A 26,511-nucleotide genomic window follows, 5' to 3' on the forward strand; every position below is an offset into this window, starting at 1 on the left:
GTTGGACTCTGGAGCAGTTCAGTTATAGTGAGAAAGCAATCCAATCTAACGAATTTCTAATCAGCCAATCACATGGCAGCAACTCAATGCATTTAGGCATGTAGACATGGTCAACATGATCCGCTGCAGTTCAAATCGAGCATAAGAATGGGGAAGAAAGGTGATTTTCTTGACTTTGAACATGGCATGGCTGTTGGTGACAGACAGGCTGGTCTGAGTATATCAGAAATTGCTGGCTTACTGGGATTTTCACGCACAACCATCTCTAGGGTTTACAGAGAATGGTCTGAAAAAGAGAAAATATCCAGTGAGCGGCAGTTCTGTGGGAACAAATGCTTTGTTAATGCCAGAGGACAGAGGGGAATGACCAGACTGATTTGAGCTGATAGAAAGGCAAAAGTAACTCAAATAAACACTCGTTACAACCGAGGTCTGCAGAAGAGCATCTCTGAACCCACAACATGTCCAACCTTGAGGCGGATGGGCTACAGCAGCTGAAGACCACACCGGCTGCCTCTCCTGTCAGCTAAGGACAAGAAACTGAGGCTACAATTCGCACAGTCTCACCAAAATTGGACAATGATGATTCATCTCAGTTCTTGAACATGACAATGAGTTCACTGTTCTCAAATGGCCTCCAGTCACCAGATCTCAATCCAATAGAGCACTTTTGATATGTGGTGGAACGGGAGATTCACATTATGGATGTGCACTAGACAAATCTGCAGAAACTGCATGATGCTATCATATTACCTCATTGAATCTATGCCATGAAGGATTAAGGCAGTTCTGAAAGCAAAAGGTGGTCCAACCCGGTACTAGTAAGATGAATAATAAATAGTGTTTGGTAAGACATAAATATGGCTATAAGATGAGAGAATGATAAGTAGATATCATTCCTACCGGTTTTTTATGTCAAATACAAAAGTAAGAGCATATATATATATATATATATATATATATATATATATATATATATATATATATATATATATATATATATATATATATATATATATATATATATATGTAGCATTTTTGGTTAACGTGGCTTCTGATATAGAATCTATATATATTTCACAACCCTTGACAATTGAAATGATGCTCTGTATGAGAAATTATTACCAATTTTTATTTGGTAAAATAATCATGAATGGATATGAAAAAATGACCATGTCCGTGTGTCACCATTCATAATTTAAGCACATCTTTTCACTTACAATGTCTTATTTCTCATCATCATAAATTAAAATACCATCGTATGACAGCTGAGCAGAAACTCTGAAGGTGCTTGCAAACCACAGGAGAGGGCAAATTCTTCAGCAGGATAGTGCTCCTTCTCATACGTCAGCCTCCCAATCAAAGTTCCTGGAAGCAAACAAGGTCAAGGTGCTCCAGGGTAGGCCAGCCCAGTCAACAGACATGAACATTATTGAGCATGTCTGGGGTAAGATGAAGGAGGAGGCATTAAAGAAGAATCCAAAGAATCTTGATGAACTCTGGGAGTCCTGCAAGAAGGCCTTCTTTGCCATTTCAGATGACTTTTTTAATACGTTATTTGAGTCAATGCAGAAATGTAGTCCTCCAAGCTCATGGGAGTCATAGACAATATTAATTCTTTTTCCACTGCACCATGACTTTATATTCTATACTGTACTTTATTTCTAAGTGACATACTTTAGTCTAAGCAAAGTCAGACCTGTCCTAATTAAATCATAAAAAAATCAAGGCATGGTCATTATTTTGGTAAAATAAGTGTAATTTAGAGGCCTTTATATAAGGCTCTTCTGATATCAAATGATCAACTAGAAGATGTTTTTATTTGTTGTTCTTAAAGCTTGGATAGGTGACAAGACTTTTGTCAGGTAGTGTATGTACTGTATGAAAAATAATAATAAAAAGTTGTTCACAAAAAACAAACAAACAAACAAAACAACATGTTAGTACATGTTAGTACATGATATTCTGGATCATTTGGTCAAGGTGGAGATCTAGAAGACAAATTATTCAGTACAGAAAGCCAGCGTGACCTCGGATGACTTCTTTTGCTTCTTTCTCTCTAATTTCTCAATCATAGGAATCATAAAGGATGCTTTCCAGACACTTGGAAACGACCCCCAAGGACACGCCGTTGCAATTCAATCTAACATGCAAAATGGAGAAAGAGTTGTGTGTGAAATTAATGGCCCTCGTGGACTGTCATTTTTATAGTTGTTGGCAAGAGAACCTCAGGGTGTCGGCGGGGTTGCGGTAATGGCGTTGCTTACAAAGAGTCTGTCAGTGAAAAGGAACTTACTGCTTTCCTCCCAGACGTGCGATTCTCAAAGACAGATCGCCCTCTCGCTTCACACTAGCCCGTGAGGTCCCGGGCTTCATTGTGACCTTTTTAAATGGTGGCAAACCAGCGGCTGACCTTTTCAGGTGGAAGCAGTGGAACATGATCAAGTGTAACTGCAAACTCACAGATGAACACTGAATAGTAATTGTCCATTTAGAACTCAATTCTGACAGTCCTACACAAAAACTCTGACAATATGAATACAAACTCATGATTTTTATATCTATCAATTTATCCATCTATTCATCAATCCATCAGTCCATCTACATCTGTCCATTTACATAAATGTCTCAATCACATTTTATCTTTCTTTTCAAACATCCATCTGTCTATCTGTCTGTCTGTCTGTCTGTCTGTCCAGATTTTGTCTGTTTATCACTCATCTATCCATTTATCCTTCAATCCATCTCTTCAAGCATTTTTCCTTCTTTCCATCCATCCATCCATACATCCCATCACCAACAACATATATCCATCCATTAGTCTGTCTATCAATCCATCCATCCATCCATCCATCCATCCATCCATCCATCCATCCATCCATCCATCCATCCATCCATCCATCCATCCATCCATCCATCCATCCATCCATCCATCCATCCATCCATCCATCCATCCATCCATCATTCCATCCATTCATCCAATATACTATAGTTTTTTTGTTTGTTCATCCATCCATCCATACATCCCATCACCTACAACATATATCCATCCATTAGTCTGTCTATCAATCCATCCATCCATCCATCCATCCATCCATCCATCCATCATTCCATCCATTCATCCAATATACTATAGTTTGTTTGTTTGTTCATCCATCCATCTATCAATCCATCCAATATAATATATTCGTCCATCCATCCATCCATCCATCCATCCATCCATCCATCCATCCATCCATCCATCCCTCAAAATTTTTTCTATCCATCCATCCATCCATCCATCCATCCATCCATCCATCCATCCATCCATCCATCCATCCATCCATCCATGATTCCATCCATCCAATATAGTTTTTCATGCATCCATCCCTCAATATATTCATGATTCCATCCATCTAACATAGTTTGTTTATTCATCCATCCATCAATCCATGGATCCATCCTTTCAATTTTGTTTGTTCATCAATCTATCTATCAATATATCCATCATTCCATCCATTTATCCAATTTAGTTTGTTTGTTCATCCATGCATCCATCCATCAAATATAGTATGTTTGTCCATTCATCCATTCTTTCATCTAATAGTTTGTTTATCTATCCATCCATCGATATATCAACGATTGCATCCATTTATCAAATAAAATTTGTTTAATTATCCATCCATCCATCCATCCATCCATCCATCCATCCATCCATCATTCCAATATAGTTTGTTTATCCATACATCTATCCATCCATATATCAATTATTCCATCCATTTGCCCAATATAGTTTGTTTGTTCATCCATCCATTCATGCATCCATCCATCCAATATAGTATGATCATCCATCCATCTATCTATCCATCCTTTCATCCAATATACTTTGTTCATCCATCCACCCATCAATACATCAATAATTCTATCCATCCATCCAATTTAGTTTGTTCATCTATTCATCCATTTATTCTATTCATCCATCTGATATGATTTGCTTAATCGTTCAAACACCTATTCATCCATCAATCCATCCATTCATTCATCCATCATTCCATCCATTGAACCAATAGTTTATTTTTTCATCCATCCATGCATAATTCCATCCAATTTAGTTTGCTCATCCATCCATTCATCATTCTATCCATCCATTTAATATATAGTTTGTTTGTTCAAACATCCATCCACCCATCCATCCAATATAGTTTGTTTGTCTGTTCATCTATTCTTTTATCTATCCAACATAGTTTGTTTACCCATCCATCCATCCATCCATCCATCCATCCATCCATCTATCCATCCATCAATACATGCATAATTCCATCTAATTTAGTTTGTTCATCTATCCATCCATCCAATATAATTAGTTTGTTCATCCAAACATCCATATATATCCATCCATCCATCCATCCATCCATCCATCCGTTTGTTTGTTCATCCAATCCTATCAATCCTATTGTTTCATCTATCCATCTAATATCCATTCATCCATCCATCCAATATAGTCTTTGTCCATCCGTATACCTACATTCGCCCCAGCCTTTCAAACACTTTCCCAGAAACCCTCCTCCTGCTCCATCAATATCTATGCCTCAGATTAACATAAAAGCACAGTGAAAGCACACAGCCGTCATCTGTTGACTTTACTTTAACACCTGGACGTCTGGCATCCATTCCCCTCCAAAAATAACCGTTCCTGTGGATGCATTAGCCTGCAGTCCTGATGGCTCCACAGATCCAGTGAATGAGGATCTGACGTCAAAAACTGACACTATCAGGCATTACATCTCTGCCACTCAGAAACAATGGATGAACAAACCAATTTCACACTGGCACGGATCTGGTCAGACTACTCCTACAAATGCCCTCCGTGAGAAAGCGCCCAGTATGAGAGATATTTGAAAACGGGAAACAGAGAGCGTGAAAGAGCGATGGGTGGAGTGCAGGAACAGGTTGACATACATGCTGCTTATACGCCACGTTTCATTATTCAACAACTGATGCAACCGTCAGAGCCATAACAAAGACAAAGAAAAAGAAAAAGAAAATAGCAAGACCTAGGGCTGGGAGACTGATTAAAAAAAACAAATATCATTCATTAAAAAAAATTTAAAAATCAATAAAAAAAAAAATAAATAAATAAAATAAAATAAAATAAAAAGAACAGCAACATCTAGGGCTGGGAGATTAATAAAATAAAATATACAAAATAACTAAATGAAAATTAAATGAAATAAAATAAAAAAGAGCAATATCTAGGGTTGGGAGATTGATAAAATAAAAATAAAATAAAATCATAACCTATGACAAACATAATTTCCCCATATTAGTTATTTTGGTTTTTAATCAATGCTTTCTCTTTAAAAACATACTGTGTGTGGACAGACCGAGCACTTGAGAGCAAAATAAAATAAAATAAAATTTTAATTAAATTAATTTAAATTAAATAAAATAATTAAATTAAATTAAATTAAATTAAATTAAATTAAATTAAATTAAATTAAATTAAATTAAATTAAATTAAATTAAATTAAATTAAATTAAATTATTTTCTCATGTTGTAAAAAACATTCTCTTTAAAAAACATACTATCATGTTTGGACAGACTTAAGAGTTGTACTGACAACGCATATTCATGTTCCTTTCATTCATCATTGTTCATTTGCATGGCATTTTGATGCACCATTATCTCATGCATTTTCTCATATATGCAAAATGAGAATGCGAGTAAATACGAGTAAGATAACTGATGCTCTGCATTTGACCCTTATTGGTTTTTGCAGGTTTATTTAGGCTCAGCGCGCATGTGCCATACACTTCAGCAAATCAGTTCAATTAAATGCAGAAAATGTAATTAATATTCAGAAGCCTGACAGACTATCAGTAGCAATAGTTTATATAAACAGTTGAAGTCAGAATTATTAGCCCCCCTGTTTTTTTTCCCCCCAATTTCTGTTTAACGGATAGAAGATTACTAATAATAATAACTCATTTTTAATAACTGATTTATTTTATCTTTGCCATGATGACAGTAAATAATATTTGATTAGATATTTTTCAAGACACTTCTGTACAGTTTAAAGGGACATTTAAAGGCTTAACTAGGTTAACTAGGCAGGTTAGGATAATTAGGCAAGTTATTGTATAATGATTGTTTGTTTATAAATGGTTTGTTCTGTAGACATTCGAAAAACAAATTAGCTTAAAGAGGCTTATAATTTTGACCTTATAATGGTTCATAAACAAATTAAAAACTGCTTTTATTCTAATAAAACTAATAAGTCTTTCTCCAGAAGAAAAAATATTATCAGACATGCTGTGAAAATATCCTTGCTTTGTTAAACATCATTTGCAAAATCTTTAAAAAAGAAAAAAATTAAAAGGGGGGGCTAATAATTATGACTTCAACTGTATTTCGTATAGCAATAGTGTAGCATGAGCAATATCACATGAGTAGCAGCGCAATATGGCTATAATTCGGCACCGGTGGGAAGCGCGTATTGGCTCGAGGTCGCAGGCCGAGTGCCTTTGTGTCCCATCAGTGATAATTCACATATGCAACTGACGTCAGAAAAGCAGAAACAGCTACTTCACAAACATAACTTTAGAGCTATGTGAACAATTATCTAGCGTAATGTCTAAAGTGATGTCAAAACAGGTGATTTTTGCTCATAGTTTAAGATTGTAAAGCTGAACAGCATGAAATGCCATCAGTCTACAGACATTTCCCAGTATTTCTCTGTAGCAAGCGGGAGATCACAATAATTAACCCCAAAAATGCCAGAGCAAAGCAAACACTAAAAGTTTCTGTGGCATAACTACAGCACTACAAAATACAAAAGAGAGGAATCGGCTCAGAATGTCACTTAACTATTTAGAACGATTTATTCAGCTGTAATTTGAAACTTACCCTGGAAAAAAATGCTGTTTTTCTCCCCTAAGGACTTATTATATGGTCTCTGTCACCATCTTATGGCGGAACATCAGCCGTCATTTTCTTTGGTCAGCTCAGACAGGCTGACTGCAGCCAATGCACTGAATCCGATGTTCCGAAATAATAAACATTTTAAAATAGGCACTATGCATATAAATAAACTGCATAGATGCAATCTAAACAACTACATTCTCGACTAAAAAGCATATTATGTTGTCCAACAGCATCAAATTGTCAGACTGTAGAGTGTTCTCTGCTTGTCGCTGTATGTGAGTGGAGTAATACACAAGGGTGAAGAGGCGGTACGAGTACTGTTAGCAGAATATTGCAGGGCTATCAGCCAATAGGATTCAAGAACCAGACAGAACTGTATATATGTATTTTCTCCAGATAGGCTTATTCCCTTGTTTATATTGATTTGCCTCAGTGGAATAAACCGCATAACTAAATGATATATTGAAAGTCAAAATTATAAGCCTTCCTGTGAAATTTTAATTCTTATAAAAATATTTCTCAAAATTGCCGTTAAACAGAGAGATTTCTTTTCAACACATTTTTCAACATAATATTTTAAAGATTTTAGAACTAATTTCAACCTTTTTTTTTCTAACACTAATAATATTTCACTTAATATGTTTCAAGATACTAATATTCAGCTTAAAAGGGACATTTAAAGGATTTACTAGGTTATTGTGTTAACCTAGACGGAGGTAAAGTGTTCAATTAATCGAGGTTTTGATTTTAGGCCACATTACTCAGCGCTAGCAATATCTACACACGTCTTCCAAACACACTATTAGGGCAATATTTATGCATCTCACTCAGCACTGGGCCTCATATTTTGCTGCTAAAAAATGCTAATCAAGACACGACCGCCGGTCTCTTTCTGAGTCTGCGGGTGCGAGAGGTTCATAAACAACCTCCACAGCCCCTTTCGGCAGACACAGGAGCGTCTCTACGACACCACAGATGGGCTCTGCCTTTCATATCGGACTGAAAAATCAATCTGGCCCATTTCGCAGCGAGACTGTCAGAGTTTTCTTCCACTCTTCCACACATCTGATGCCTCGAGGCTTTCTCTCTCTCTCTCTGGATCATTCTTCAGCAGAGTCTCGCTGTCAGGTTCACACTGAGCTATTTATAAAGAACAGAGGTTTCCAGATTGGGATGCAAGATGAGCGAGTACGTCCCGCAGCAGGGCAGGTCCGTCCCACGCGCTTCCCCCAAGGCTCTGACCTTCTGTTCATCGTAAGCGTCCAAATTGACGAGACCCTACCGTGCATTTTTTTTTCAGCGGACACAAAACAAAGCTGACAAGGATGGGCAAAGTTCTGCAACAAAACACAATACTTTACTGTGATTTTATCTGCTGAGACGTCTTATTCTGTTTCCGGATGAACTCTGGAGATGTGCAGAATGGTCTCTTTTTTGGAAGCCGTCTAGGTAAGATTGCTTAAAGCATCATGAAAGCTCCTTTTTTAGCAGTATTTTTTTAAACCACATATTTTAAAAAGGATATGTAGGATATGTCTCCAGTAGGGCTGCATAATATTGTGAAAAAATGACATTGCAATATAACATTTTTCTGCAAGACATATTGCAATATATATTGTTACCAGATTAAATAAATGGCTCAATATGGTAAGATTTCATAATTTTAGATTGATTGGGAGGATTTTGTAGGGAAGTGCATCTGCATAAAATACACTTAACCAATTACGATAGTTGATAAATGCAGTACAGCAAAGATACAAACTAAAAAAACAGTATTTTATGAATTTCTGGAAGTCTGTACAGTGCAAAATCTATAATCAAATGTAAAATGACCCAGTGTAGTCTTCATCGTATTTATACATCAATACAATTACAGTTACAAACATTATAATTTTGTGTCCCTGAATGCTTGACATTGCAGATCCTGCGATGTGACCATTGCGTACACGCACATTGCAATATCGATGCTGAAACGATATATTGCGCAGCCCTTGTTTCCCGTTCTCTCTAGTGAATTCATGCAAAGAAATGCTCAGAATCTGATGACATCACTTTGACCTGGCAGCCAATCCCTACTCCCGATTAATGCATTGACCTTATATCTGATGTTGCTTCAATTTTGCTTTTCATACCAAAAGGAAATTTGCTAATTGTTCAGAAACTCAAAACTATGAACCATATTAAGCTTTGTATCAATTTGTTTTCATCAATGTGTAAAAAGCGTCTGTTAAATGACTATATGTAAATGTAAATGTTTTCCCCAATGTATAGTGCTCGGCATAAATGAGTACACCCACTTTGAAAATGATTTTTAGAATTAGTTTCTCAGTGAATATAGACTATTTTGGTGCCTTTTACTTTGGTACACAAAACTGTTTTATTACACTTCATTAAAATAAAAGTATTACCTAAAAGAATCGAAATATGTTACTTATTATTTAAATTCCAATGAGTTAAAAAAATATTTTCTTTAAAATTTTTATTTGGACTATATAATTGTATCTATTATTTTCCCCTAACATATTTATTAATTTGTAACATCTCAAAAATGTGTTTGGGGATTCCACAACCCTTTAAACAGCTGTTCTGTTAAAATTTCTTAAGTGGGTTTTACTTTTTCAAAAGAAACTAGATAAAGTATATGGCAAGTAGCAGACAAACACTTGTTTAAACAGTGGAGACTGAAGAACAAAATTAGAAAACAACCTACAATTTTGTTAGTTATTAACCAGATTAAGAGGCCGATTACACAGAATGTGCCTTTTTTGAATGGTTTTCTAATGGCCGCAAGTGTTTTGCAAATTTAAAAAAAATCAACTCTGAGCAGAAAAAGTGCACTAGCTCAGGCACATCTTTTATCGTTGTACAATCAAATGAAAACAGAGCCTAGGTTTTTATTAAATTTTTATTGGTGTGATTGGCCCCTAAAAGAGCAGTTTTTAAAGCATATTTCATGAGCTATTATTTATTTTTTATTTATTCTGAAGCACAGTATATATATACTTTTTATTACTTTAAAAACTTTAATTAATAAATAAATACATACTTTCCCTTTCAGATTCCATGCAGTTACTAGTGCTAATCTGGCCACCAGTGATAAATGCTTTCATTATGAGACCAAATCTATTTAAGTCTATTTATCTATTTATCAAATCTATTTATCACTAACTTTGCAGGTTGATGAACCATTCTGAAGTGACTGAAACCCTTTAATAGCAGGCTGTCCAGAATGAAGATCAACATAATGACCTTTTCAAACAAACTCATACAAGACCTCCAAAAAGGTTAGTCGTCCACAAAAGACGAGTGCACAAGAGGACAAGATAAAATGGATGATTTTCCCCCAACACCCACATTAAGGTTCAAATGAACCATTGGTAACTAACTCTAAAAAGAGAGTAAAAGTCACTTATTTAAACCACCAGAAAATCTATTAAAAAAAAAGCCTATTAAAATAAACTGTAACCAAATTTCTGTGTGGAGTTTGCATGTTCTTTCCGTGTTGCCACAGGTTTTCTCCGGGTGGTCCAGCTTCCCTTACAGTCCGAAGACATGTGCTATAGGTGAATTGGGTAAGCTAAATTGTCTGTAGTGTATGTGTGTGAATGAGTGTGAATGGATGTTTCCCAGTACTGGGTTGCAGCTGGATGGTCATCCGCTGTTTAAAACATATGCTGGATAAGTTGGTGGTTCATTCCGCTGTGGCGGTTTGATTAATAAAGGGACTAAGCTGAAAAGAAAATGGATGAATGAACTGTAGCCAAAATCATTTATTTCTCCAAGTTTAAACAAAGTTAAGCATTATTTTTATGTAATAATTGTGCAAGAAGAATTTATTAATTCTACATTTTAATGACAGTATTTTAACATATAGAATATAAGATAATAAAATATGCGTTTACAAAATAGTAAAACACGGACTCTTAAAGTCAGCAGTTTGAAACTGCGGTAATTCAAGCTTGAGCTGCTCCATAAAAAAAAGAAGTGAAATACCCTCATTACACTCTTATGTACGGGTCAGGGGACATGATTAATTGCATTTTTCTTTTCTAAATTGCATTTTTATTTTTCATAATCATTTTCACACTAAACTGACAGCCCTAGTTACGTCTTCTAACAGGAGTAAAGGAGGAAATAAAGTGTATTTATGGTAATATCAATGGAATAAGCACATTTAGGGCCATAAAATACAACCAAAGCAATAAGGCTCAATAATTTCAACCCTAATTTTCCCGCTTTGTGCCATTTTGTTTAAATAGCAAATCCATTTGCCACTTTGTGGACTCATGGGTGTGCCGGTCTAGAAAGGAGGTGTTTTAAGGTGCATTGTTGGCACATTGCTATTTTGAACTAAAATAGACTGCAGACCGCGTTAGTTGTCACCTTAAATGCCTACACATTGCGTAATACACACAGGGTGCACAGCAATACACAAATATATTTACAGATGAAAAAGAATTAAAGGATTAAAATGTTACAAAATTTATTATTTTCTATATAAATATAAAAACCATGACCGATGACTTCTTAACTTTAAGTTTGTTTTTCCCCCAGTTTATTCATAACAATCTGCATTTGTATAATGTTATTATTAGTATTATTTATTATATGCATATTTTTATTTGTTTTAATGAAAACCAGTTTAGACTTGTCCACCTGTCAGGTTTTAGACACGTCTGCATCACCACATGGGACATAAGAATAGGGCGTGTGTTTGGATATAACTAAAGTTTTTGATCACACTTCGTTATTGTTGTTATTGTTGTTGTTGTTGTTGATATTATTATTGTTATTATTATTATTATTTATTAATTTATTCATTCATTCATTTATTCATTCCTTCATTCAGCTTAGTCCCTTTAATCCGGGGTCACCACAGCGGAATGAACCGCCAACTTATCCCTGCACGTTTTTGCGCAGCGGATGCCCTTTCAGCCACAATCCATCTCTGGGAAACATCCACACACACTCATTCACACTCATTCACTACAGACAATTTTAGCTTTTTACGCAGGGAGAACATGCAAACTCCACACAGAAAGACCAACTGACCCAGCCGAGGCTCGAACCAGCGACCTTCTTGCTGTGAGACAACAGCACTACCTACTGTGCCACTGCGTTGCCTATTATAATTATTATTATGATGATGATGATGATGATAATTATTATTATTATTATTATTATTGCTGTTGTTGTTGTTGTTTTTTCGTTTGCTGGAAAATGGAACTGAATTTAGAAATAGTTTTGAAACTAATTGTTAAACTAAATTAAATATGTAGGCTAATGGATGTCTTCAGTGGAGTGCGTATGTTACACACACAAAATGTGTGCACAATTGCACTGTTTTGTTCACATTGGCTATAGGGGTTTAATGGTTGTAAAATATGTTTGTGCAGTGTTTGTTTGCAAGGTACAGGATGTTTGCGTTTTCATGGACGGGACTTTTGTTTTGACACTTGATCTGGAGAGTCGATACCACAGTGAACTTTATGCTCCATCAGAGCATTAGAGGAGCTGCAAAGGAGCAAACGTAACTTTGTGGTTTTCATTATATTATCCTGTTTTAAAGTAATCTGTCTGCATGGTCTCTGCAGGTGGGGCCTGCAACACGTACTGTACAACACCGTTTCCTTATTCACGAAAGTAAAGGAGTAAATTAAGTGAGTAAAGTAAAGAGAAAGTAAAGAGGCTGATTGGAGGAGGCTCGTTCTTTATCCTCGTGCTACAGATTTAACTGTTTTCTCGCTAGTGAAGCGCTAAGTTTTTCCACTTAGAAAGCCCGTCATGTATATAGCAAATGCACTATGGCGTGATGCAACTGACTCTTAAAGGGAATGTGAGATGAGACTCTCATTGGTTAATGCACACTATGCTCAAAACACCCCCATAACTCATTAAGAGAATAAGCACAACCCTGTTAGACCATGCACTGGGGTGCAAACGAATTTTTTCCATACTTAAAATAGCAAAAGTGGATTCTGACACACCATTAATGCTTGTGTGCCTGTAACGTTCGCTTGCAGAACATATTTTGGATAACTGTGTGCGTTTGTTTGTATGTGGATGTGTCGTTTCATGCATGTGTTACAGGTACGAGCGGCATTGGAGGATCTGCATTTCGTGCTGATGACGTTGGCCGCTGACGCTGGGTTTGCGCCACCAATCGCTGATTGGCGTAGCGTTTAAAAGCCGAGCCCAAACTGCAATGGCGATCTCTCTCTCTCTCTATCTCTTTCCTTCTCGCCACTTCTTGCTCTTATTCTTTCTGTGGGTCTCTGTGAGGACAGTCTCTCTTGCGAGGGCTAGTCTGAGAGAATGTGTTTTCCTTGTTTAATGCTCTTGTCTAAAGTTTGTGATTTAATAATGCAATGTATTTCCTTGTGAACTCGTCCAGTTAACTGACATGTTTGAGTGATACCTCGGAGAGGTGTAGGAGTAATTCGCGCGATATACATATACAACACTCAGATGCATATTTTGTATTAGTTCACTAGGTTCAGGAGAATGTGCTGTTTTCTGTATGTTTTGTTTTTATTTAATTTAGTTTAGTTAAGACGTTTGGTACGTTGAAGATGTTTCTTTTCATGCTTTTCTTTTCATATTTAGTTTAGTTTGGTGAAAACAGTTACTGAGTTTTGTTATATTTATTTCTTTGATTGAAGCACATTTAACTACTTCCTCTCCCCCCAGGTGATTCATCATTTAATTATTGTAAATATTTTTTCTTTCACTGTATTATGTATTTTCACTGGTTTCATTGGATGTATGGGCAATAAATAATTGCAGTGATATTTGGTTTTCAGTTTATTTCTTTCTCCATCCGCTTGTCACACACATTAAACTATTGTATGTTGTGTCATCTACTCCTAGTTTACTATTAACATCTAAAAGGACGTAACAGTGCCACACGCTTTAGACTTTCTGCCTAGATTGTTAAAATAGAGGCCATAGTGTTTGAATATCCACATACTGTACTTCTGGTCATGCATTCATTAAGTAATCAAGAGGAACAAACAAACTTTCTGAACCCCTGAAAGAAGTGATGGCTTCTAATGATAAAAAGGTGAATCTGAAAGACCTCAAATGAAGGTGAAAGCATGAGAGAATGCACCCAAATCAAATGCACCGGTAATTTATTCCACTGATGTATTCGCTTACTAAATTAAACGTGTAAATTTAACTGTACACCCACTTTTTGGCATGAGTTGCTATGCTGAAATGAAGACAGTTGGCACGGATAGAACGGAGGATTTTGTTTTCCTGCGTGTCGTATTATTTGAACCACTTTCTGTGTGTAATTTGAAAGGGTAAAAATAACTGGAGGCAGAAAGCACTGAAATAATCAATCCCAAATATCAAGTTTTATATCGCTGATGAAATTAATAAGCAGTACACTAACGCACTAATGATCGTCCTAATGTAATAGTGGAAATTCATTTATCTGCATCTGCTGCCAATTCAGATGTGTAATGAGATTAATATGATTTTACTGCATTTGATCTCATTTGCAATTGTACTCTTATTTATAGTATCGCATGCAATGTATATTTATGTATCGAACATGATGACTATATTTTGTCCACACATCTTGCTTGTTTTAATAAATCCCAATAAAATGACTTCCTTTTTTGAGTTGATCTAAGATTTTAAAAATATCCTTTTTCTGAACATAACTGGCAATAAAACATATCCACACCGTTAAACTGCATTAAAAATACAAACACATAATTAAATATAAAAATATGCTTTCAGGAATGTCTATAAATATACAGTCTGAGTGAATCAGAACAAATATGCCTCTTCAAAATGGAAAAAATATATATAAATAATTCATCAGTTAAAGGTATTCAAGGTGTAACTCAAAAAGTATGAGTTTACTTTAGCATTAAAGAGCCAATCTGAGAGACAATCGTATGAAACAGGATTGAATTAAACTTTATTTAAGGAAGGATTATGGTGTAAATGAGGAAAACATGGACCTGAATCATGTAGAATTAGCCAAGCAGGAAAGGAAAAAGCAGGGTGAAGGGCTAATCGTTCTTTTATGCAGCACCAATTTTCCACTGAAAAAAAAAAGTTAACCCTGTGTTTATCAGGAAATAAGGGTTGACCTCATGTTATTCTCTACAAACTTGCTCCAAATGACATTTTATGAGACTAAACTGCGCTGGCCCTTTGCTAGGACAAAATAGATAATAGAATATATATATATATATATATATATATATATATATATATATATATATATATATATATATATATATATATATATATATATATATATATATATATATATATATATATATATACATACATACACACATTAGGCATGCCATGGTTCTCAATATAATATTGAACCGTACGCTACGACCTCTTTATTTCTTTATTTATCATTCATATTTATTCATTTATTTGTTTTGCTTGATTGTTTACAAATTAAATCATATCCTAGTTTCCTGATAAACAAAAGGTTGACCACGTGTTACACTCTACAACACTAACTATGTATTTATTGACTGATTTATTTATTTATTGACTCATTTATTTATTGACAGATTAATTTATTTATTTATTGAGTGATTTATTTATTGATTGATTGATTGATTTATTAACTGATGTTGTTCTTTATTGACTTATTTATACATTTACTGACTGATTTATTTATTTATAAACCAATTCATTTATCTATTTATCAACTGATTTTTTTATTTTTTTATTGACACATTTATTTATGTATTCACTGATTTATTTATTTATTCATTCAACAAATTATATTTAATATTTATAAATATTAAATATATATATATAAATATATTTATATATTCATTTATTTATTTATTTATTTTATTTTATTTTATTTTATTTTTTTTTATACATTCAACTATTAATGTTTGTTGGATTGTTTACCAATTGAACCATATCCTATTCTATCTTGACCACCTGTTACTCTTTACAACACCCACTATTTTTTATTTAATTACTTATTTATTTATTCACCTATTTATTTGTTTATTTGTTTATTTATCTACTTATTCAAACATTCAATGATTTGTTTTTGTTGGATTGTTTAAAAATTGAATAATATTATAGTTTTTTGGTAAATTAAAGTTGACCATTAAATTTATCTTTAACCATTTTTATAACATAGTCTTTGTTAAAGCCTCTGTATTGTTATAAACAATCTTACACAAGAGGCTTTGGATCCATTCAGGTGTTTTGATATTAAAATCGAAAACACTCAGTGAAAAAAAAAAGATGAGAAGATCAACAAACAAGGCCAATATTTTGACCCTCAAAAATGCGTTCAGCTTCTCTCCAATCAACATATGAATAGTAAATTGAGTATTCAAGGCCAGAACACTAAAAAGCAGGCAACCATTAATATTTCATCTCCACGACTTCTGAAGAGAAGACAGATTTTCGCCTTTTATTTTTCCCCCATCTGAGATTTAAATGGCATAGAGCGATAGATGACTCAAATGCCACTGCCATGTCGTCACTTTTTTCCCCGGAGAGAAATAAATGAGCGGTAAATATCAAGAGGAAATGAATGCAATCTGTAACCCGTGATGTATAATCCCAGAAAGCCCAAAGACGCCATGAATCTGCACTTTCTCATTTGCTTCTTGTTGAATGTGTTTACTGGAACGCCACTGAAGTTGGCAGAAAAAGCACTGAGACTGTGTGTTTTTGACCTTCTCTGCGTCTTCGTAATGAAGAGAGCTGCTGTTTTATTAATTGCCTGATTGGTGAACTTCAACTCATCCGCCGATTGGTCGAAAGTCTTCATCTGTGAGGCGCAGCATGCAAATCTGAACAATTCAAACCACTGGCTCAAAAAAAAAAGAAGCTGAAAATCCGACAAATGATCAGACTCAGAATGAGCTTTCTTCGCCAAGTGTGAGCAAACACACAAGCACCTCAGGGTACGTACAGTACATACATACTTATCAATAAGCTGCCTTCTTTTCCAGAGACACCCTTGAATATTTCAACAAGATAATGCTAAACCACATTCTTCTTACAAAGTCCTGGCTGCACAGGAAGAGGATACAGGTACTTGACTGGTCTGTCTGCAGTCCCGACCTTCCTCCAATAGAGAATGTGTGGCTCATGTTGAAGCGTGAATTGTGACAACAAAAATCCCATACTGTTGCCCACCTTAGGACTTGTTTGCAGAAGGAATGCTACAAAGTTACACCTGAAACACTTCGCGACAGAGGTTGGGAGAAAGCACAGACAATCTGTGTTTTTGACCTTCCCTATGTCTCCATAATGAAGGAGAGTTGCTGTTTTTTAATTGCCTGATTGGTGAGCTTCAATTCATTCCTAGATTAGTCAGAAGTCTCTGTCTGAAAGATGTAGCACTCATGTCTGAACAATTTAAACCACAGGTTTAAAGAAAAGAAGCTAAAAATCCAACAAATGATCAGAATCATAATGAATTTTATTTGTCAAATGTAAGCAAATACTTGGATTTTTTTCACAAGCTCAGGGTACATACAGTATGTGCTTATCAATATGCTGCCTTCTTTTCCAGGGATGCCTAAGCATATTTTAACAAGACAACAAAAAAAACACATTCTACATATTACAAAGTTCTGGCTGCGGAGGAAGATGATACATGTGCTTGACTGGCCTGTCTACAGTCCCGACCTGTCTCCAATAGAGAATGCGTGGTGCATTTTCAAGCACAAAATGTTGACTAAAAACAACAGTTGATCAGAAGAAGTGAGAATCGGATTTAAATACAGCAACAACGTTCAATTATACTCTTGTACTCACTGTTCTTGAAAGGGTTGCACATATCATAAAAATATAATTATCGCTATAATAATATATGTACTATACGCATCACAGATATACTGTATGTGATAAATTACTTTTATTTTATTAATTGGTTGTTTATCTAACTCAGACCAATCAGATGGGGACTTGTATTTAGCATAGTTGGCATTGGAAATAAACAACAGAATGACTTACAGTACATCTTAAATATGCATGAATAAATAGAGAAAATATTTATTTATGTATTTATTTATTCATTTATTTTCTTTTCGTTTTAGTCCCTTATTAATCTGGGGTCGTCACAGCGGAATGAACCGCCAACTTATCTAACATATGTTTTACGCAGTGGATGCCCTTCCAGCCACAACCAGTCACTGACACATCCATACACACTCATTCACACATACACTACGGCAAATTTAGTTTATTCAATTCACCTAAGAGTCTTTAGACTGTTGGGGGAAACTGGAGCACCTGGAGGAAACCCACGCCAACACCGGGAGAACATGCAAACTTCACACAGAAATGCCAAGTGGCCCAGCCGAGGCTCGAATAAGTGACCTTCCTTCACCGCGTCACCCACTAATAATTACAATTGTGTGTGTGTGTGTGTGTGTGTGTGTGTGTGTGTGTGTGTGTGTGTGTGTGTGTGTGTGTGTGTATATATATATATATATATATATATATATATATATATATATATATATATATATATATATATATATATATATATATATATATCCTTTATTTATTTGTCTGTTTGTTTACAAATTTAAGCATATTCAAGTTTCTTTGTAAATAAAAATTGACCACATAGTATTCTCTAAAACAGCAATTAGCATTAAACTACATTTTATAAGACTAAACTGGATTAAATTAAAATAAATACACTTTTTTTAAACCTTTTTTTTCTCCAAATAGCTAAGAACTTATTCCAGTTTTCTGGTATATATCATTTCTGACATTCAATGCAAATTTAAACTGACTATATTTTGCCTGCAGACTTGTTTGAAAAACAAAAAAGCAACAAAAAATAGAATGTTTTAATTTCTGTTTTTATTATTAAGATTTGGGATAAGAATGCATCTAGACACAAATAAAAGAAAAAGAAATATATATATATATACACAATTAACAAACAAAAAGCTATTCTTAACCTCTTCATTACTAAAAGAAAACAGAAAAAAGAACAGAAAAACCCATAGCTCTAACCCATTTTTAACCTGTGCTTTTAACAGAACTACATGCAAAGTACTTACACTTATACCTGCACTTTTAGGAGATTGCGCTCTCATGCTAATTTGCCCTGTTTAGTAAATCTGGCCCTCAGACTAAAATACATTTTGGGTGAACTATTGCTTTAAGCTCTTAATGCAGTTTTGATTGGAGCGATTGCTCTATGAAGCCTCATGCTGAGAATTAGCATTAAAAATCTAGCGGCGCACCTGCATAATTCTGGACGCTTGGTGAAGAAATCCTCTCCAAAACATTTCTCAGATGAAGTCATCTAAACAGCAACACTTGTGTGCAACTTTACAGTAAAGGTTGCAAGTCAACCAAAGTTCAGGTCTCCCCGCTGAGCAGCGTTTGGCTCAGATACGCTTTGTCTCCATCATTCATTCAGTTTTTTTCCTGCTTCACATTTGCAGCTGGTCTACTTTCTTTTCCTCCCTAAATACACAGAATGTGGTATAAAGAGAGTAAAGCTAAGGAGTTCAACACTCACTTTAAAGAGATAGTTCACCCTAAACTGAAAACTGTCATCAATTATCCACCCTTAACTTGTTTCAAACTATTATTCTGTTGAACAAAAAAGAAGATATTTTGAAAAATGCTAAAAACCTGTAACCATTGACTTCCATTGCATTTCTTTTTAACCTTTTCCAACTAAGATCTTATTCAAGTCTCTGGCAAATAACATATTATTTGTTATTTAAATTGTTTCAAACCTTTCTTCTGTTGAACAAAAGAAGATATTTTGAAAAATGTTGAAAACCGCTAACCATTGACTTACGTTGTATTTATTTCCCTTTTTTAACTAACTAAGAACTTATTCAAGTTCCCATTAAATGACATATTATTTATGGCATTTTATTTATAACTTAACTTGTTTCCAACCTTTCTTTTGTCAAACACAAAAGAAGATGTTTTGAAAAATGCTGAAAACCTGTAACTATTGAGTTCCATTGCACTGTTTTAATTTTTTTATTTTCCAAATAACTAAAAATGTATTTAAGCTACCTGATAAATAGCATGTTATTTATGACTTAACTTATTTCAAACTTTTCTTCTGTTGAAAGCAAAATAAGATATTTTGAAAAATGTTGAAAATCTGTAACCATTGACTTCTCTTGCATTTTTAACCATTTTTTCCCCAACTAACTAGCTTATTAAAGTTTTCTAATAAAAAGTCATTTTTCTGCTTTTCTCAAAATATCTTGTCATGTTCAACAGAAGAAAGAAACTCATAAAGGTTTGGAATCACTTGATAATTTTTTTATTTTGTTTGAACTAACCCCTTTAATACAAACTGCCCCTGCATATATTTCTCTGTGGAGAAATCTGCACGTTTTCTCAGCTGAGTTTTAGTTTTCAAAATGATTCTGCTGATAAATGCAGGAAATGCTGACAAAAAAATAAAAGTGCTAAAAATGTGTTTTTAAACACGTTGGAAGCAGTTGCAGCCAATTGGATTTGGCACAAGGAAATGTAAAAGAGCTTTTCCAAAATGGTACTACAAAACAACCACATTTACATTCGCTGAAGGAAATGCCAAAGCAGCAAAGCATAAAAGTTTTTTTTTTTTTTTTTTTTTTGAGAAATGATAGAATAAGTTGAATACCAGCACCAAAAAAGAATTCAGACTCCAAAAGTGATAGTTCAGCCAACAACAACAACAACAACAAAAGTTTGTTTTAATTGTCCTGATGTCATTCCAAACTTTTATGATTTTCTTTCAGCTGCAGAAACACATGAGAAACTATTTAGAGAATTGCTGGAAAGTAAGTTTGGTTACTATTAAAATAAATAAATAAAAAAGAACAAAAGAAATATTAACAAAATACTCGAACACATAACAACAAAGAAACTGGTTAACCATTTTTTTCTTTCATAGCTCTCTCTCCCTCTTTAATTGTTTGGTACATTCTGATTATTTGCCTTGAAGTGGTACAAAATGCTGCAACTACACTTCTGACATGGTGTGCATAAACAAAAAGCATGCTACACCAGTTTTGGGACCTTTGCAATCCGTTATAAAGTAGATTTTTGACTCCTTGTTATGTGCTTGTGCTGTTTGTGCTTTGTTTGCGTGTGTGTGTCTCTCTCTCTGTTCTCCTGTGTTGATGTGTCTCTCCACCCTCCGGCGCCTAGACTGCAGCTCTGCACAAGATGTTTGGCCAGAGGAGAAATGGTCGTGCCCAGCTGAGTCTGGTTTTTCTCTAGTTTTTTTCCCCTTCACTTTTGTCAATTGGTGAAGTTTGTTCCTCGCCACTGTCGCCACTGGCTTGCATGGTTCGGGACTTGTGAAGCTGCACATCGATGGTTTGCTCGCTCAATCAATCTATCTATTCATCTACAGTATTTATCGCTCTATCCATCCATCTGTCTATCCATCCATCCTTCCGTCAATCTATCGATCCATCTGTCTATCCATCCATCCATCTATCCATCCATCCATTAGTATTTATCATTCCATCCATCCGTCTATCCATCCATCTATCTATTAGTATTTATTGTTCCATGCATCCATCTATCCATCCATCCATCCATCCATCCATCCATCCATCTATCTATCTATCTATCTATCTATCTATCTATCTATCTATCTATCTATCTATCTATCTATCTATCTATCTATCTATCTATCTATCTATCTATCTATCTATCTATCTATCTATCTATCTATCTATCTATCTATCTATCTATCTATCTATCTAGTAGTATATATCATTCCATCCAGCCATCTATTCATCTATCCATCCATCGTTCCATTCATCCATCCGTCCGCCCTTCCGTCCGTCCATCCATCCATCCATCCATCCATCCATCTATCCATCTATCCATCTGTCCGCCCGTCCGTCCGTCCATTCATCCATCCATCGTATTTATCGTTGTATCTATCCATCCATCCATCCATCTATCCAAATATCTGTTTCATCCATCTATCCAACCATCCATCCAACCATCCATCCATCCATTCATCCATCCATTCATCTATCCATCCATCCATCCATCCATCCATCCATCCATCCATCCAGCACTGTTTGAAACGTTATTTTTAATCGCTACATCACACATATTTTTAAAAGTTCAATATTTACAAAACACATAGATGAAGACATTTCATCAAACGAAAACATGACCGATATCCCTTGAAGGCCGAGATACACATTTTAATCAGAGCCGTGAGGATTTTCACTCAGCAAGGACACACACAAACACACACAAAAACACGTGGATTTCTGAAGCATTTCTGAAAAATTCATAATCACATCCCTTCTGGATGATTCCAATCCTGTGCTTCTGTTAAGAGAAAAAACAAAACAGCATATTGCTCAAAATAATCTATTGAATCTTGACCTACACAAGTTCTTGTGCATGAATGTTTCATACGCGCAAGGACATAGTTCAAGTCAAACCTTTGCATTTCAAGCATTCATGGGTCAATTAATATTACTACTAAAAGTTCAGTTGTCAAATTAGGACTGCACGAAATTAAAAAAAAAATGGACATTGCGATATTTTGTTTGGCTGTGACATATAGCAATATGAATATAATAACACCATATGATTTTAACAGCTTTATTCGTTAAGATTTCATTAATTTAGATTGACTGGGACGATGAAGACTTTTTCTATGCAGAGCATCTGCATAAATTATAATAAAATACAAGGAAAAATAAGTAAATAAAGTGTTTTATGCTCTGTAAAAAAAATTAAATAAAAATAAAAAATGTATGTATATATATATATATATATATATATATATATATATATATATATATATATATATATATATATATATATGATAAATTTGTCATGACAACATGTTTTTAGTTCAATGTAACTTATTAAACTAAGTCTAACTTTCAAGTTCTAACTGATTTTTCAAGTTACATGAGCTGTTTTAAGTCAGGTTACCATAATATAAGTAACAATGACTCATGATGTTAATTTGATTCAGCTTAAAAAATTTAGGCAACCAGTATTTATTTTTTACAGTATTGTTTTCTGGGTAGTTTAAAAAAAAACAATATCATGTTTCATATCATTCGGTATTGATAATTAATAAATATGCCTTAGCAAATAATTTAGGTATATTAGGATTCTTTTAATTTAACCACTTTATTTTAATTTTCCAACATTACTAAGGCAAATAGTTTTAATAGTCAAAAACAAAAACATTTAAACAAAATATCTGATATCTTTATAATAAAATAAACAAGTGTTAAAGATACTCTTAAACTTAAAATCAAATGTTACAAAGTGTGTGCAATGGTAAAGGTAGATCAACATCTGTAAGGTTTAAATAATAATGATAAAGATTAAACCTCAAACTCTGTAGACAAAACTAATTATAACCAAATCTGAGCTTTCAAGTAAAGGAACCAACCATCATTATTCAAATACATATTGCAAGTTGAATGACCGTACTACCACCTATGCTAGAATAGGGATGCTAGTGGCTGGGATGCACAAGAAAAGAAACCAAAAAGCCACTCTGGCGTCATCCTTACATCCTTTTTTATTTACAATCTCCTCACTGCTGCTAGCCACGGTACTCATTTTCGCATGCGTTGTTATTCTGACCGTGCGAGTGTGTGGCCTCCTTGACAATTTACAATGGGCTTTGCGCTCACGCTTCCCTGGAGTCTCTCGTAACCATCAATCATTTCCTCAGAGGATGAAAAACAACAACAAACCATTGCAGCAGCTCCGGTGCAAGTTTATGGAGAAAAGTAAAAAGCACTGCAGTGTTTGGGTATGGTGTGCTTGTCTCAAGTTATTAATCTGCCGTTATTACTGAAATGTGTATATTGCATACAAAGTGTGAAGCAGATTGGTTAGTTATACTTGCATGAATCGCAGTGTGCTCGTGGCAAAGTTCAGATATTTTTCAACTGGTTGTACCTGGAAAGTGCGCACGTCACCATGTGCAAGTCACGCACCTCAATTGGTAATGGCAAACTTACACTCTAAGCTTATTGGCATTCCTTCCACGACACGCACTCAGCAGCCACATTTAATAAAACTATAGTTTCATATCGAAACTTCATACTGAACTTTTGAACTTCAACAATGAGCCCGAATGCATGTTAATATACTGTATGCCATGCATTAAAATATTGTGTCATTTCTTTAAGGTGTCTTGTGTTTTGATACATATAGGGCTCTATTTTAATGATCTGAGTCCAAAGTCTAAAACACATGGCGCAAAAGCATTTCCAAAGGGCAAAGGGCATGTCCAAATTCACTTTTGCTATTTTAAGGATGGAAAATGCAGTGTACGCACTGGCGCATGGTCTAACAGGGTTGTGCTTATTCCCTTAATGAGTTCTGGGTGTGTTTTGATCATTACGTACAATAAATCAATTAGAGTCTCATCTCCCATTCCCTTTAAGAGTCAGTTGCGTCACCCCATAGTCATTTGCTATTTATAAGGCAGGCTTTGTAAGTGGAAAAACTGAACGCTTCACTAGCAAGAAAACAGTTAAACAGACCATCTGCAGCTTGAGGATAAAGAATGAGCCTCCTCCATTCAGCCTCTTTACTTTCTCTTTACTTTTACTCCTTACTTAACTCTGTTATATTCCTAAATATCAGCCTATATATTTAATTTAATTTGTTAAGCGCAAAGATTTGTTTCAAAACTATTTCTAAATCCAGTTCTAATTTCCAGCGAACAAATAACTGAGTTATACCCAAATAAGTTGAAATGAGTTATATCCAGACACGTCCTATTCTTATGCCCCATATGGTGATGCAAACATCTCCAAAACCCGACACAAAGACAAATCTAAACTTGTTTTTATTAAAACAAATATAATACATGATAATATGAATAATAACATTATACAAATGCAAACGGTTATGAATAAACTGAAAATAGAAGGCATGAAATTAATGGTTTTTGATATTTATGTAGTAAATATGTGTTTGATACTTTTTTATATGTAAAGATATTTGTGTATTGCTGTACATCCTGTGTGTATTAAGCAATGTGTAAGCATTTGGACCGCACAGGCACATACCTAACTCACTCTGCGCTGGACTTTAGACTAGCTTTTAGTTGGTCAATGACAAGGTCTATTTCCGTAGCCTCAAAATAGCAATGCGCCAACAATGACAATGTTTACATGGGCACCAATAATCCGATTTTAATGCGATTAAGACAATACCCTGATTAAGAGTTAACCATGTAAATTTTTTTAAATTAATTCAAAAAGCGATTTTTAATTAATTCAATTCAATTAAGGTCATAATGGAACTAAAGAGAAATCGAACTAAGACGTGTGGAGTATGCCGAGTTAAGTCGCATTATTGAAGTGCAGTACAGGCATGCAAACATCTTATTCGAACCATTACTGTCATGTAACACACACACACACACCACTCTCTTCAGTACGCGCGGGTTGTTGTCCCGCGCGTACTGAAATGCTGTGTCGACAAATTAAAAATGAAACACTCAAAATTACATGAAACTCCAGAGGAAATGTGGATAGCGCGGTGAAACGGGATCATGAAAGAAACGTTCAAAAAGCAACTCATGTAAACACCTTAGTCTTATTATCCTATTAATTAGATTAAAGCAAATAAATTGACTACTGATGTCCATGTAAACATAGTCAATGTGCCTTAACACACCTCCTTTATTGTCCAGCACAATCAAAAGTCCACAAAGTAGTGCAATAGGATTTGCTATTTAAACTATGTGCCGCAAAAGTAAAAAATTAAAGTTGTTAAAAATAAGTTGGTCTACAGTCGGTCTAAATATAGCAACAAATTGTGCCATTCACCTTGCACCTTATTGTGCCGGGTGTAAGAAAGGGTGCAAAATGTTACCACTTTTAAAGTGTTACATTTTATAATAAAGCTAAAATGTCCTGTTGGGTAAGAAATGAGTTTAATTTCTATTATCTATGCAGCATAGAGATTTACATGTAGATAATTTATATGTAGATTTTTTTGGTGTTTAGTCAAGTAATTAACTTATTGGGTTACTTTTCAAACTTTGTAATTCAAAAACGTGACTTAAATACAATTTTAATAATGTAATTAGTAATTGGTGACTTTTTTTAAGTAACTTACCCAACACTGACACAGACCAATCAAAATCAGAAACTCTTGTAAATAAACAAAATCAGCACAAAGCCTTTCTACATATTCTGCAGCACAAAAACATCAAAGAGAAAACACTTATTTTGCCTTGAATTTGCGATGTGCAAATGGCTGATTCTGTCGGTGACCCGGTTTAACCCCTGACTGGAGCGTTTAGCTGATAATGGAGTAGGAAACAGACTCAAGCTGTGTGTGATGGCTGGTCTCTTGGTAGATCAGCTCGTAGTAATGCAATCTTGCCATGTATAATATAACTGGAAGAGAGCACACACACACACTTTTACCCCGTCAGCTATCAGATGATGGCACATTTTCAGTGAGCCGGATATCAGCGTGCAGTGATATTGATCATATGAGGTATTGTGCATGTTGATGTGTGGTTTTCTTCAATCAATGAAGTAATGTTGAAGGCTAAGCATGATGTTAGCTGCAGATTTATGGGACATTAAATGCAAATGTCTGCTTAGGATGATCTGCTC

General features: G+C 34.7%; 1 protein-coding gene and 1 long non-coding RNA gene across 3 annotated transcripts in view; one reads left to right on the plus strand and one right to left on the minus strand.

Annotated features, from left to right (window-relative positions):
• Positions 1 to 26,511, minus strand: part of klhl29 (kelch-like family member 29) — a 611,610-nt gene that overhangs the window by 360,025 nt on the left and 225,074 nt on the right. The gene's annotated exons all lie outside the window — the stretch shown is intronic.
• On the plus strand, positions 7,835 to 13,700 carry LOC141379450 (uncharacterized). The gene is made up of 4 exons (XR_015519179.1): positions 7,835 to 8,353; positions 10,081 to 10,188; positions 10,416 to 10,476; positions 12,995 to 13,700. It is a non-coding gene; the product is annotated as an uncharacterized LOC141379450 (long non-coding RNA).

This window comes from Danio rerio, chromosome 20, assembly GCF_052040795.2.
Source record: "Danio rerio strain M-AB ecotype USA chromosome 20, GRCz13ab, whole genome shotgun sequence".
NCBI classification, from domain to species: domain Eukaryota; kingdom Metazoa; phylum Chordata; class Actinopteri; order Cypriniformes; family Danionidae; genus Danio; species Danio rerio.